Raw genomic sequence first — 14120 nt, forward strand, 5'->3', positions numbered from 1 at the left:
AAATACAATAATTAACAGGGTTTAACACGATACAATTATGAGTGTTTACGAAGACAATACTGCCCTTACGTTCGGTCGAGGATGAGGTGCGTTACTCACGGAAGCCTTCCCGCATCCCAGGGTACACGTCAAGAAGGTGACCGTCGAATGTCATCTGTCAGCGGCACATTAGCTGGCGATACACAGGCTCCAACACATACAAACTTTAATTCTTGACTTGAAGTATGAGTTATATTTAGCCTATTTTTATAGATAACAATCTATCAAAAGTTGTTTTGATCTAACCAAACGTCATCAGAGCCGACTTTGACAGAAGTTATCTCCTCTTATGAAAATGACAGTCCCTTCATATTGGACACTGTTTTAAATGCAAGTGTCACGCCGGTTCGTCGGTGCTATAATCTCAAAATGTTTTCAGGTGATTTTCCAGAGAAAATATTGATGGTTCGTATCATGGTTCATATCTGACTAAAGAACCAAAGAGTCAATCCATACTGGAAGAGATCAAGTATCAGATGACTTTTGAAGTCTTAGACCGTATCTTGAGACTGTAGACCTAGACACCGTCCCTTTTGTGTCTTAAGAAAACCATGTTATCCAATATCGTACACTTTCAAGAAATAAAGCAATTAAAGAATGGCTTCTCATGATCCTAGCTCAATGCTAAATATGTGTCGAATCTGTTCTAAAATTATCATTGTGATTCTGACATTTGATTATCATTGTGTATTCAAAGGAAAAGTCACACCACCAAAACGCTGCGGTCGTTTCTGAGTTTTGCAAGATAAGAATCTCCTCTTTCTCGACCAAACAAAACGGTCTTCCCTAAAAATTTAACAGGAAAAAATACTTATTAGCCTTCCCAAAACTGGGATTAGGTCGTACTGGCGGAAGGATGGTGCGAATTAAGGTGCAGTTAAAAAGTGAAAAGAAAAACACGCTCCCTCATTCATTGGGATGCGAAGCTGTTCCGGACGAAATTTAACGATAAACGAGTGCCATCTACCGGTTTTATTGCGATAAGACAAGCTGTCAACTCGAAACAAGAAAAAACAAACAAAAAAACCGGGTGACAAGAAATAAAAATTAAAGCAAGAAAGGAAAAAGGCATCATTTGCACACCGAAACAAAGTGACTAGAGTTGTTTGAGTAAACAGTCATCAGCCATCGTCACTATCGTCAGCATCAGCTCATCTTCGTCATCCTGCCAGGCAGGCTAATTCTCCGGCCGGAGTCAAGTAACCCTGTTCCAGCCCGGGTTCCCTCTTCACCGGGCACCGGCAGCACAACTCGAAAGCGGTGCCCAATTAAACAAGATTATACTTAATTGGCTAAAATTGAATATTATTAGCAGTATCACTGCCATGATATCAACTTTGTGCATTCTGGCGTGCCGGGGCAGATTATGAAGTTTCGTCCCGCTTGTGCGACGACCCAATCCCGGGTCAGCTGTTGCCGTCCTATCGCGGTGACTTTAGCGCACTGCTGAGGTCACAGTTTGGCCAAGAAATCGGTGCGGTTTGCTTGCCGCTTCCATCCGTCAGTGCTGGCGCGGATCTTCTTGCCAACTCCAAACCTCCCCTCAAACCCGAGCCATCGAAAGTCAACCTCAACCGATTAATTATAATGGCCGGCGCGAAAGATGAACCCGTCGTTCGAAGCAATCTTTGCGAAAAGGGATTAGGATTAGCGTGAGTCCGCGGGCGACATCGGCATCGCGCGACCATGGTCACGGGTGTAGGTGTAATCCAGGATGCCCCCGGAGGTGCTCTTAATGCAGTGTGTTGGTGGTTTTGCGTTCCCCCTTCGAACGGTTACAAATTATCGTGCTCGACCTCTGACACACAAAGCGAACGTCACGTCCTGAAGGGTGCACAATCGGACTCGGTGGTGGTCACGTCGCTGGCTGCGGTTGAACAACGTGTCTTCGTTGATTAAATTATCCCATCGATATCGGTCCGAGCTGCAATCGATCTCCTCCCGCTTCCGGCGAGGATGCTGTGTGCGTGTGTGTACAGGGAGATCCTTCGGTGCACTTTGACATCCATTAAGCGTAATAAATCATTGCATCGCGTCAGGCACAAAGGCACCCGGTGAGCCGTGCCCTTAACTGCCGGCTTGTCACGCTCGCCCGGAGGCAGTCGGTTACTTACCAGCGTACCGGAAACGACAATGACAGCTCTCCGGGCTCCGGCATTGCTCTTTTTATCGCACTTGCGAGGGCGGAAAGATCGGTGGCTGTCAGTTGCAGTTTTCAGCTCGTCATTTGTGCCGCTCTGTGCCCTCTCAGAAAACCGCCCGGGCAGGCGAGAGACGGAAAATAATGTTAATCGCATGAAATGGAACAATCGGGGCGAGTGTGCTGCTTCGTTCCTTCCCCGGATCGCACGGAAACCTCGCAAATGAAACAACTTTACCCAAAAGTAAATGAACTTGCTTCTCAAATAGTGCTCGTGGCGCTTGTGTTTCGTACCGCTGTCAAATAGCTGACTCAAACAAGTGTACATGACAAGGAGTGCAGGATCATGAAAAATTACTCCTGGTAGCAATCGCACAAACAGCAATCGCATCTGTCTTCTACCAAGCAAAAGAAAATTCGGACTATTCAAATTGTTTATTTAAGCTGTTGTGTCTTTTGGGAGACAAATAACCTTTCTCTTTAACTATCAATTATCAAAGGAAGTGATATAAAGATAAGAAAGGAATAGAGGAGTATCTTGAACAAAATTGTTATTGTTTGGTAATGCGATGTCCATGTTTTAGATGGAGTTCGTTTACTGTTGGTGATTCAATCAGATTCTAGATCAGATGTAATCTCCCCATTGAGATGTATAATATTGATTCTACTACTGCCTCTTCTTCTTCTTCTTTTCTTCTTCTTCTTCTTCTTTATCAGAACAACAACCCCAAGTAATGATCCAGGTCGTGTGAATAAACTGATTGAATAAAATGATTAAAAGCTTTCAAATTTTACGAACAATCGATGACACTCGCTATATTGAGCAGTTTAATTCATCAATGCTCCTTAAATCAATGCTCCAATGACAATTCTTAAATTATACCTTAGGATTATATATTCAAATAATATGACTATTAGAAAACTTCAGGTTTGCTCGAATTTACAAATTTACGAAAACAAAAACGAATTTACTGAAAAAAGACTTCTTTTGCCGGACACGGTTACTACGTGTGCCAAAAAATTGGTCTTTATTCTTCACGTGTCGGTATTGAAAGAGGTCGCAGGCGCATCCTGCGATCGGTTTTATCCCTTTTTTTTCTTCCTCTTGTATGTCGCTTTTCATTTCCCAGAGCTCTATCTGACAGGTTGACAGGTCTGTCCGACTCACCCATTGTTGTAGTGTTTTTAACAATGACCAATCCAAACTATTTCGCGGTTCTCTGAGAGTTTCTTAATGAGGCATCCTAGTAGACGACACATTCTTCAGGAAGATGACCTAATAAGTAATTTAAAAATAGGTAATTTCCAAATAAAATAGGTAAATAGGTAATTTTTTGACAACGTGGTCTATCATTACAAAGTATAGATCCTCTCTCATAGTCTTGGGCAAAAGCACAGGTTACTAGATCCTGCTAGCAAGGACATCAATACAGTTCCATGGAGTAACATGAAGCAATAATGTATATGAATTCAGATTTGAGATGGAATGTTCCTCGATCCAAAGCAGGTTTGAACAGGAATTTAAACTGACTTGAAATTTTACGTACTCATAAACTTTAATTTAAATTTAAAAATTACTTTCCAATAGATAATTTCTAGACCACGTGGTCTCGCATTACAAAGTATAGATCGTATCTCGTAGTCTTGGGCGAAAGCACAGATTACTAGATACTGCTTTTTGGACATCAATGCAGTTCCAAAGTTCGACCGAGTACACCCGGGATAAGGTCACCTTTCACTGTTTGGAGAAGTAAATGTCTTCAAACAAATGTCTTGAATTGTACACTGGATTAAGTTACCCTTAGTTGTAAGCAATACGGCCTTGCCGTTCTTGAAGATATAAAAAAAAAATGCAGTTCCAATATATTCCAATGTATATTAATTCAGACTTGAGATGGAATGTTCCTCGATTCAAAGCAGGATTGTTTAAGTTGATTTGAAATTTAACGAAGTGAATCATTTGTTTCTATACAGTTGCTCAACAAATTCTTAATGCCCGGTACCTGATGCTGCCTTTGGATGTTTGATAATGAAGAATTCTTTGATACAGTTGAGTAATCCAAATGATTTCCAGAAAAAAAACAGTAATCAAAAAACAAATCTCAGTATGTCATGGAGCTGGGAAATGACTAGAAGGGTTCTAGCACCTTCGAACATTCCTTAGCAAATGTGTATACGAGTTATAAGATGTGTTTGTATTATTCTAGATTAAAGTGCTTACTGCATAGAAAAATCATAATAAATCTTTTATTATAGCTTGATTTACTCTCTTCTAAATTACCTTACTCTATCGTAAAAAAGACCCAGTGGAAATGACACTAATCATCCTATCAGACCCAGTTCTCCTACCATGCTTACCTGTCACCATGAAACCGGGTGACAGAATACGCCAAATCCTTCAGCTCTTGTTAAACTCATTCTAATAATAATGCTAATGCTACCAACACAATCCGCTCCATTGTGCTCACCTTCCGAGGCTGGCGCCACCAGTGCAGCATGAGCCTAATGAGCGTCGTTGCAAACTTCCGAACCAAATTACAATTTATTCCACACGTTAACATTAGCCGCCCCGCGGAATGTGTCTACCGCTTAATTGTTTGCGCTGATAGCGTAATATGTTGTAAATGAATGATTTACACACCTTCCACCGAACACTGTGCGCATCCGCGCGCGTTATCCCAACGGGATGATCCATCGTGTGAAAGATATTTCTCGAACCTGCCCCCATTTTGCGTCGGATACGTGCAGGGGGCTTTTTGTATTAACCTTTGAAAAAAAAAAAACAATCAATCCCAAACTACACCGTCACACAACCGGTTGGCAAGTGATCAACATTGTCGCTTGGTGCGTGCCATGTGAAGGCGTGCCAGGCAGGACGCGGTTATGACGCGGCTGCCAAGCTGATATGCATGAAATCGTTTAATTTAATTGAATTAATTACGCTGTTATTGCGCTCGTCATTTGTTTTATAATTTATTTATCATTATTACAACCGCGAACGAGTACCGCAAAAATGACGACGCTGGGCGGTTGCTTGTGTGGTGATGATTTCTTTGTCGAAAAGCGGGATAAATATGGTACTGATATTTAACCTCTTTGCGACATAATATTAATAGCATTGTCTACTCTTTTGAAGTAAAACGAGCAAACCCCGTGTGCTAAGACATCAGTACGAGCTGCCCGTGTATTTTTGCACTCCCTAATGAGCTCGCAAATTCGAACCCAAATTGGCACGATCGACTTAAAGTTGTTGCAATCGAACGCATTTGCAGCCCTGCAGGACAACCCCTTGTGGCGGTTGGGCAGGGTTTCAAGTGGGTGGTGGGACACCCCCGCTTTCCGATAGGATTACAGCTTTTAGCATTAAAATCGAACCATCGCCACCGGCGGATCAAAATTCGGATCCGCATCACTCACCCGGATTCCACTTGGAAAATGGTTTCAATTTGCGATTCCGAAACGACAACAGCTGGACAAGTGCTGTGGACGAATAGGGAAGCGAGACTTAAACACTATCATCGGCTGTGGGAACAATCGCCCTTCGTGCGTCCTCTGCCGTGGCTGCCGGAATCGATGCTGCGGGCAAATAGCATTACGCGTTGCGATGATTACTTCATAATCCGATCAGCGTCAACGAAGCGGGCAAGCACTACTTGAGTCGCTCACGGCGCACTCGGGATGGTCAATGTTGCGGAAAGACACCCGGCATCACCGGCAACCACCACCGGCAAAAACGGGAAGGACCAAATTAAATCATTTTCAATTTTCGATCGCTTCGGTAAACGCTTCACTGCACGTTATTTATAGTGAAAACGGTTTTGCTTTCGTGCGGGTTCCGATTTGTTTCACGCAGGTGCACGAACGAAACTGGGGCGTCCCCGCAGTAAATGTCGGACACATGGCACATGGAACGGTGGAGGTGGGGTTTTGGGAGGCAGCAAACATCAAAGGTCCCGGCGACGTCGATGAGCAGTGATCTGTCAATATGTTTACAGTTTATCAATTTAATGTAGCGCTTCAACCTACGCGGTCTGCCCGAATGGTAAAAGCCTCCAGAAAATACTGTCTGTTTCATTGTGGAAAGATTATTATTTGATCGTCTGCTAAAATTCTATTCTTCCTCAAAACCGACACCTCAACGGCAAAGGAACATTTCTGAGAAACAAACAAATAAACAGAGCAATACTGGTTCGGGGAAAGGAATTTTTCACAACGTCCCGCACACACATTCCTGCTAAAATTCCACTAACCACGATCAAGTTCATTGAAGCTGTCGCACTGCACCGTGCTTTTATTAGCTAATTATGCATAAACTTAGAATTAAAATAAACCATTGTTCTCGGTGAAAATGCATTGCTTTCGATGCCTGTTTCCTGTTTTGCACACTCTAGTCGTGCTTTGGTTTTAAATCACCCACAACACTCGCGCCCGCAGGCGTCGAATAATGTGCCCATCGTTATGGTACCTCTGGTGGAGAATTTTCTCGCTCTGGTGCATCTCAGCGTGGCTTCCACAAACTAGAAGAGCTCTGTTGGGTGACCATTCGTTTATGCCCTTCGCACGTCACGCACGTCACGTCAGGTAGTGCTCATCGTTGCGGACCTCATCATCTCAACACCTTACACGCCACGGTTTGATGCGCCGGTTTGGTCGTAAGATTTTTTCGGGATCCGGTTCTAGCGCCTATTACGCGCCAGACTGATTACGATCAACTTCAGGGCCAGTAACAGTACGCGCCGCTGCACACTCTAACGATGCCAATTCGGTCGAAAAACGACATGTGTGTGCTACTGTTGTGTCCGGGCTTGTTAAACATCGGGCCCATAAAGAACGGGCGGTGCCATGTTGTTTATGGTGGTGGAAATATAAGGGGCTGTGAAATAAGAGAGAGAGAAAAAACAAACCCCACCCTGTGACCTCCCAGCGAGCAACAAAACGATTGAGTTGAGTTGTAGACAAACTGAATGGTTTTTGTTTTATTTTTTAATTCCCCATTTTAAAGGGCTTCTAACTGACAGTATGTTGAAGTTTAGCCTTCTCAGATGTTAAGCCTTTGGTTGGACAATGGAAATGATGTAACAATTTCACAAGCCGAAAGGTGCTTTCTATTTCCAAATCATGAACACTGATCTCCGTCCTCGATCGATTGCACGATCGCTGTGTTTTTAACTCTTCTACCCTGACTCTAGCGCTATATTAAACCTAAGAGCAGGCTGCTGTCAAAATGTGACATAAGGGCAATATTTTAACCTCCTCCATCGTGCCCCAAGCCGAACGGTAAGTTCACAGTCAATGAGTGAGAGTTTATTTGCCCATCCATCCCGTTGCACTCTGAACGCTACTGAACTGCACTAATGAAGCCGTCGTCTTAATTGTTATTCATCCTCGCTTGAGCGTAGAGGTTTTTTAGTGGATTTTCTCCCCCACCCCCCCCCCCCTCGGGGTCATACTCATACGCGAGATTATTTCAAACGCCTTCATATCGCTGCTGGCAGCTGTTTGACCCGCAGCCAATAGCAGCCATCCCTTATATGCAGCATTCAAATGGTTGTAGAAATAAAACATTCTCCCCCTGGCAGAGTAGAACCATGAGATGGAGGGAAGGCTGACCTGAGCAACACATAATGATCAATATTTAACACAAAAGACATGCGCCGAGACATGGGACCGAGGTGTATTAAAAGAGGACCTGCAGTCGGTTGATGACTTTACAGAAGGAGATTTCCATTCCAATTTCCCGGCACGCTTGTGTCAGACAGGTCCAAATGGTCAAAGCCACCTGACACGCTGGGAAATATATGAGCAGCATGGGGGAACTTCTGCATAGTTTGGAGATTTGGAGTTAAGCTCGATGCTAATTATTCGATGAAATAAGATCAGCGATCCACGCGTATTTTTAACGATATGCATAAAGATTTTACTTTTATCTATTTAAATAAGGATTAAAGATATAGAAAATGTAGTTAATTTAATTCATGGGTTTCAAGAATCTTATTGCAGCTTGTCTCATTTTTTTTTATAAAAAACAATAGTACGTAGTTTATTGCCTTATTCTTATACATAAGTTTACATTATGAATTTCCTATTAACACACTATGCCGTTGTTACGCTATCAACTGATTAAGCTTATCTTTTGGAACGTTCTGATTTAATTCATTATTGGACGTATAGGACTGGACGTATTTGCTAAAAATAGACAATATTGTAATTCGTTTTTTTTTTTTATATTCGTCGCTCATAAATCTTAGCTCCGGTTTCATGAGCTGGCTTAATGTAGGCATTTTAATTTCGTGATCTTTAATACTTTTGGCTAAAATAGTTCCAATTTTTATTTCTAACTTTACAATACATTAGTTTGTGTGCTATGCTTTCGACACATTTACAAATTTCGCAGTTAGGATGCTGTATCATTTTGCTTTTGTGCTTGCGTTTTAAATTAATTCGTTTGATAGATGCCACCACTTACCGACTAGTTTTTTTTTTTTATATATACAGGATTATTAGAGTTTAAATATCTTAAAGATAACTTCGTCTCTCTCAAGCCTGTGTTGGGGTATGAGGTGGGACTTATCGTCATCATCATAGATAAGCCATCTCAATTCTAATAATTTTGGATTACAAGGATTAGGTGAAGGACTTTGAATGTGATTTAAATAATTTTTACTGTATGGAGTGTTTTCCATTTCTTTTAGTTGTCTATTCACTAGTAAGGCTTTGAGTTTTATTTATGTGATCATGAGGTTTAAACTTCCTTGTTCTTTAGGCAGAGCTTATTGGTGCAGAGCTATTCTTGGTCCACTTTTAGACCATATAAATGAAGCTTAGAGCCAAAAAACCATAATTTAGATGTAATGGGGTATTCGCTACTATTACTTTTTGGCGCAGGTTTAAGTCTCTTGCACTGTGATGCCAAATTGTTTAAGCGAATTTGTGGGACGTTGCTTCCCAGTTCAATTTGACTGTAAGCCTGAGAGAGTGATTTGAAAAATATTCCCATTATTTTGATTTTGTCTCTATTGTCCAACCAATCCACTATAATTTTGTTTCCGTCCGTTATGCGCCCAATGTCAATTGATTTCGATTTGCTAGGGTTAAGCCTAGCGCCCGATTCGATTTAAATTCTATAAATATAGTTTTAAAATGTTCTATTTTTTAATATCCATTATTATAGCAGATATATAACCTGCATATTTTTAAAAATTATTTTGTTATTGTTATTGTTAATGTTATTAAACACCCAGCGAAATTCCACAGACTTCGATGACAAAAAATAAACTGCGATCGTTTTTCAGTCGAAGACTTCGTGTTTCATGAGCTGTCTTTTGCATCTTTAGGAGTTTTTATTACAATAGGGCTTATGTCATAGACTTGCCATTTGAATTTTCAACCTCTTTTGGTTAACATTTACTGATTGTGTACTTTAACTTCAAGAGTTATTATTCAAGAGCAAGAGTTACTTTTTTAACTTAACTTACCCTTTATTGTATCTATGTAATTTAAGGTACTCACTAATTCACCATTAATTTAGTATCATTCACCGATTTTCGACAATTTCTTCTGATATAAGAATGTGTCAACATTCATCTTTAATAATACCACTTCTTCACAATTTGCTCTTCGGACCGTACTGTACTTTTTCGCAAATGTTCGCAAAAGATAAGCATATATATTTTTGCACACCATTTTCCAACATTTGACAACGATGACATGGCTCCTGGCTAGCCATCTTGCTTTCACTTTCCGTTTCCCATCGTTGACGTTGACTGATTGCTTCGGGCGATGATGTGCTGTATGTGTGTTTTTTGTTTTTTTTTGTTCAACAAAACTCCAAAGCGAACATCATTTTCCTCCTCTACTCCAAACGATACCGTACGCATTCCACTGCGTTACTCGCTGTCGGTTGTCGAAGAAAAAGGTGTGAAAGCAATTTCATCAAATTGAAAAACGATATCATTGCGTGATGGGGGCAGCAGAAGTGACAGAAGCGACGGTTTGTGCATATTCTTCGCTTTATTATCAATCAGGTGTGAGATACGGTTTCACTGTCACACTTGAGTGTCCTGACGGAGCGTGTGTGTGTATGTGTGTGCCATCTGGCACCATTCCTGTTCCCATCTTTTCCGTTTCTTCCCCTGCTGGGCCGAGAATAGTTCCACAGTAGTGTCCGCACCGATACGTTCGCCAGGTATGGAAATTTATTGATCACGTCAACAAATATTAGCATTGGTGGGAAATATTATTACCGATCTATCACGATGACGGATTCCCGGAGGAAATAATTTCGATATTGATGAATTGACTCACGAAATTCCTTCCGCACGAGTTTGTGGCGAGAACGGTCCCTGCTGTCGAGCCAGCCCGCCAGCAGTAGCGCCGGTACGATACGTAATAAGCATGTCAAACTCTGGGGCTGCGTCGGAAAAGAGGATGCACATGAGTTCGAGCAAAGTATAATCTCACGAAGATTTGTGATGTGAAGTCGTCACCGCTGGTAGCCATCAGTCGTACACTATCAAACTCAAATTCATTCACATCTAAATCCACGAACGAGAGACAGACAATCTACTCACTTTAAACTGTTTATTCAAACCTGGGGATTACAGCTCCGAGTTGCAAATATTTGTGACAGTTTAATGCATGTCCACCATCAGTTTATTTTTAGTTTTACTTCCCATTTTTGCCCTCCTCGGCATCCATTTTACGCTCCGGGTCAGCCGTCCCGACGTGACCCCTTAATGTATGCGAAGTGCAGGAACAATATGTAAATATCGTTTGTAGCACGGGTGCATCGCTTAAATCCTTTTTGCATAATTTACCTGGTAGGTAGAGTCCACAACTATCACCACTAACCCAAAACTATTTAAACTATTTCTCCCATGCTCCATGCTCCCCCCGCTAAAGGCTTTTGGGGCACAGCTTTCCCACACACGCGCGTTTTTGCGCCATCATTTCCCCGGTGCAAAAATTTCTCGTACGATTCCATTGTCGGAAGCGGTAACGTGATATGCAGCTATTTATTACACCGACAAACTTCATCATGGTGCATGCTAGCGTAAGCATGCTGGTTTGTGATTTAATCGTCCGCTGATGGTCGATATTTGATATTTACCGTGTACTTGCGATGCCGTCTCCCTGTCACCGGGTGAATGCAAATAATGCGAATTTTCGGGGTTGAGTGTGATCAAAATGTGGCACCGATTACAACAAAAAAGAGGAGTTTGATGTGCAGATATAAAATTTAATATCTGTCCGTGTGTTGTGATCATGTGAAGCATGCATGTAGATTGTGTAAATACTTGGACAGATTTGAGTTACAAAATGTTTTGAGCATTCGTTGATTTTTACATTGTATGAACGGTTCTGTTATAAAACAAAACGATATTTGTTGATTTATTGTTCATTAAATTGGGGACAGTCGCTTGAAGTTTATTGCTTTCAATTGTAAATATTCATGGTAACTATAAACTCAACAAGCCATGATTTAACTAACCTATAGTACCGGATGTACGGTCTGATGGACACATTGTTGTCAACATACAAATCAACTTGACAATCACAAAGTGCAACCGGCGGATAGTATTATCGGATTTACATCTCTGAACAAGTTTTACCCTGAAACAATTCTGTCCATCGATTGCGATTGCCATGAGCAGGGCTTGAGACCTTCGTTCCTACATTATAATAAACCATTTGTGATGTAATTTGTTCAAGTCGCTTATTTTGGGAGAATGCTTGAACAAGAAGTTCGTTTTAGGAACTTTTTCAATGTATGGTCAATTGCTTCAATTTTCACGACGAACGCAAGGATCACTTAGCCTTCGATCTTCGTCTTTAGGTTTTGTTCAAGGTCTGAGTAGGATGGAGAGCAAATAATAGCCAAGATAGGGGTTCGCCATTTTGGATTTCATTTGACGTTTAGTCGCCCGTGTAAGATGCATAATATGCTCACTCACACTCTCTTATCGTGGTATTAGTGACACTTTTTCCTTGCGTCTAGCCTACTTGTTTACTATATCGCGAAGTTTCACAATTAGCTTGGTCGTTTAAGTTTTCCTTCGTTTTGAATGCCTTTAGTTAAAACAGCAAACTGTTGATGGTTTTATAAAGTGGTGTGTTGTCATCACCTATTAGTGTTCTGAACCAAGGGTTGATCACACGGTACCGGACTTTCACGCCGTACTGTGAACCGTGAGGTACGATGAGCCTCATTTTCTTCCTCAAATGTGAAGAACCTCACCTACTCGTTGCCAAATGTTCGCTTTACAAAATCCGAATTTCTGTCTTCTCACCTGCCTTGAACATCAATCATACCTAACACCAATCGCCAATAAGATCTGCAGATTTTATTCCAAACTAAAATCTAAGAACAGCGACACAAATTTCCAGCCAAATCTAAAACAATAAAAATCATGTTGCTATGACCGGCACGTTCAATCAACACAACTACACACAAAACATTTGAATGAAAATGGCGTCCAAACGTCAAATCACGTGTAACGAACTTTTGGATACTTGTCAAATTGCTCTATATTACTCGACCTCTTTACTACACAGACCTTGGTTTTGTTGCTCTTTAGGGTTATGACATCAGATATTCTATGCTGTGCCAACCAGCAATCATTGTTTTGGTATCGGACATAAGTGATAAATATGTCAAATTTAGACTGTGTATGTAAGGATATTTACAATAAAAAAGCATGAAACAGTGCTTGGTTATCTTCTAGCTATTATGGAACTTATATGAAAAATAAAAAAAGTCCATTTTTATGTGAATGCGTTATTTGAACCTATCACACTTCCATTCACCCATGTAAACGGGCTTAAAACATATTTTCAAATTTGGTCATCCAAGAGCTCTTTGAATCAAATGGCAATGACATCGAAGTAAGGCGTTTCTAAGTCGTTGTAACGCAGTACAACTCGTAGAGCTATTCATTGTAGTGGCTCCTTAATAACTTTCCACACATATGAGGCTGATCGTATACAATTGAAGACCATCTGATCGTATACAAATGAAGGGATTTTAGCTTTCTACATGGTCTACACCTCCGTTATCTGGCGTAAGAGTAGTTCTAGGACCTATAGAAGATCTTTGCAGTAAAGACATTTTGAGTGAAGAGGTCTCCTCAGACATTAAACGAACTGATCGACAACCAGCACCATCAACATCTCAAAATCAATGATGCTCCATCATCCATCTTTAACCCAAGTTTGCTAAAATTTTTGACGATTTCAAAGTTACCTATATCCCAAGATCACCTATATGAAAAATTCTTCGACGTTTAGTGATGTTTTTAGTGCAAAACATTACGTCTGCCGATATGATTTCCTGTGAATTTGTTAACAATCCAAAAATAAAACCTCCCACAGGAACGATCGGTTGCCCCACAGCGCTAGATACCATATCAGTCAGTGGGAGACCTTCAATCTTGTCCGAAACCAACTCATCCCTAAAATAACCGTCGACTGGAGCAGAGTTTAAACTGGGCTGGCCAGATACGAAGCGAAGCATTGTCCTTCCCGGGAGGTTCTGTTCTATTTCTGCCACGCGGCGTACAAGCACCAGTTGTGGTTTTCTCGTCCAATTGAACGTCTTTCCTTCGACATGTGCGTCACACACACATACTGCTCAGTTGTGTTTCACACTCTGCCCGGTCAATGTTTTAACGCCAAAGCGTTGGCTTTTTCTTCGGCTTTGCCACCGCGTACCATTTTATGGTTTGGAACGTTTTCCCTTGCTTTTTTAGTGCGAAAAATTTTAAAACCACCGTTTTTCGTTACTTGCCCCGATGAAGCGCACCGGACCAGCAAAAGGTAGAACCGTGTGCCGTGTTTGGTGCTGTTTTGCGAGGATACGAGGTTGTTTGGCTGTTGCTTGAGTCGAAATGTTAGGATTTTTGTTTGTTCTTTCTCACTTCCCACTGCCATGTGTGTACCGAGG

At 41.3% G+C, this 14120-nt stretch overlaps 1 protein-coding gene across 1 annotated transcript in view; it reads right to left on the bottom strand.

Annotated features, from left to right (window-relative positions):
* LOC128299474 (nephrin-like) overlaps positions 1-14120 on the bottom strand; it is a 292126-nt gene that overhangs the window by 233887 nt on the left and 44119 nt on the right. The gene's annotated exons all lie outside the window — the stretch shown is intronic.

This window comes from Anopheles moucheti, chromosome 2, assembly GCF_943734755.1.
Source record: "Anopheles moucheti chromosome 2, idAnoMoucSN_F20_07, whole genome shotgun sequence".
NCBI lineage: Eukaryota > Metazoa > Arthropoda > Insecta > Diptera > Culicidae > Anopheles > Anopheles moucheti.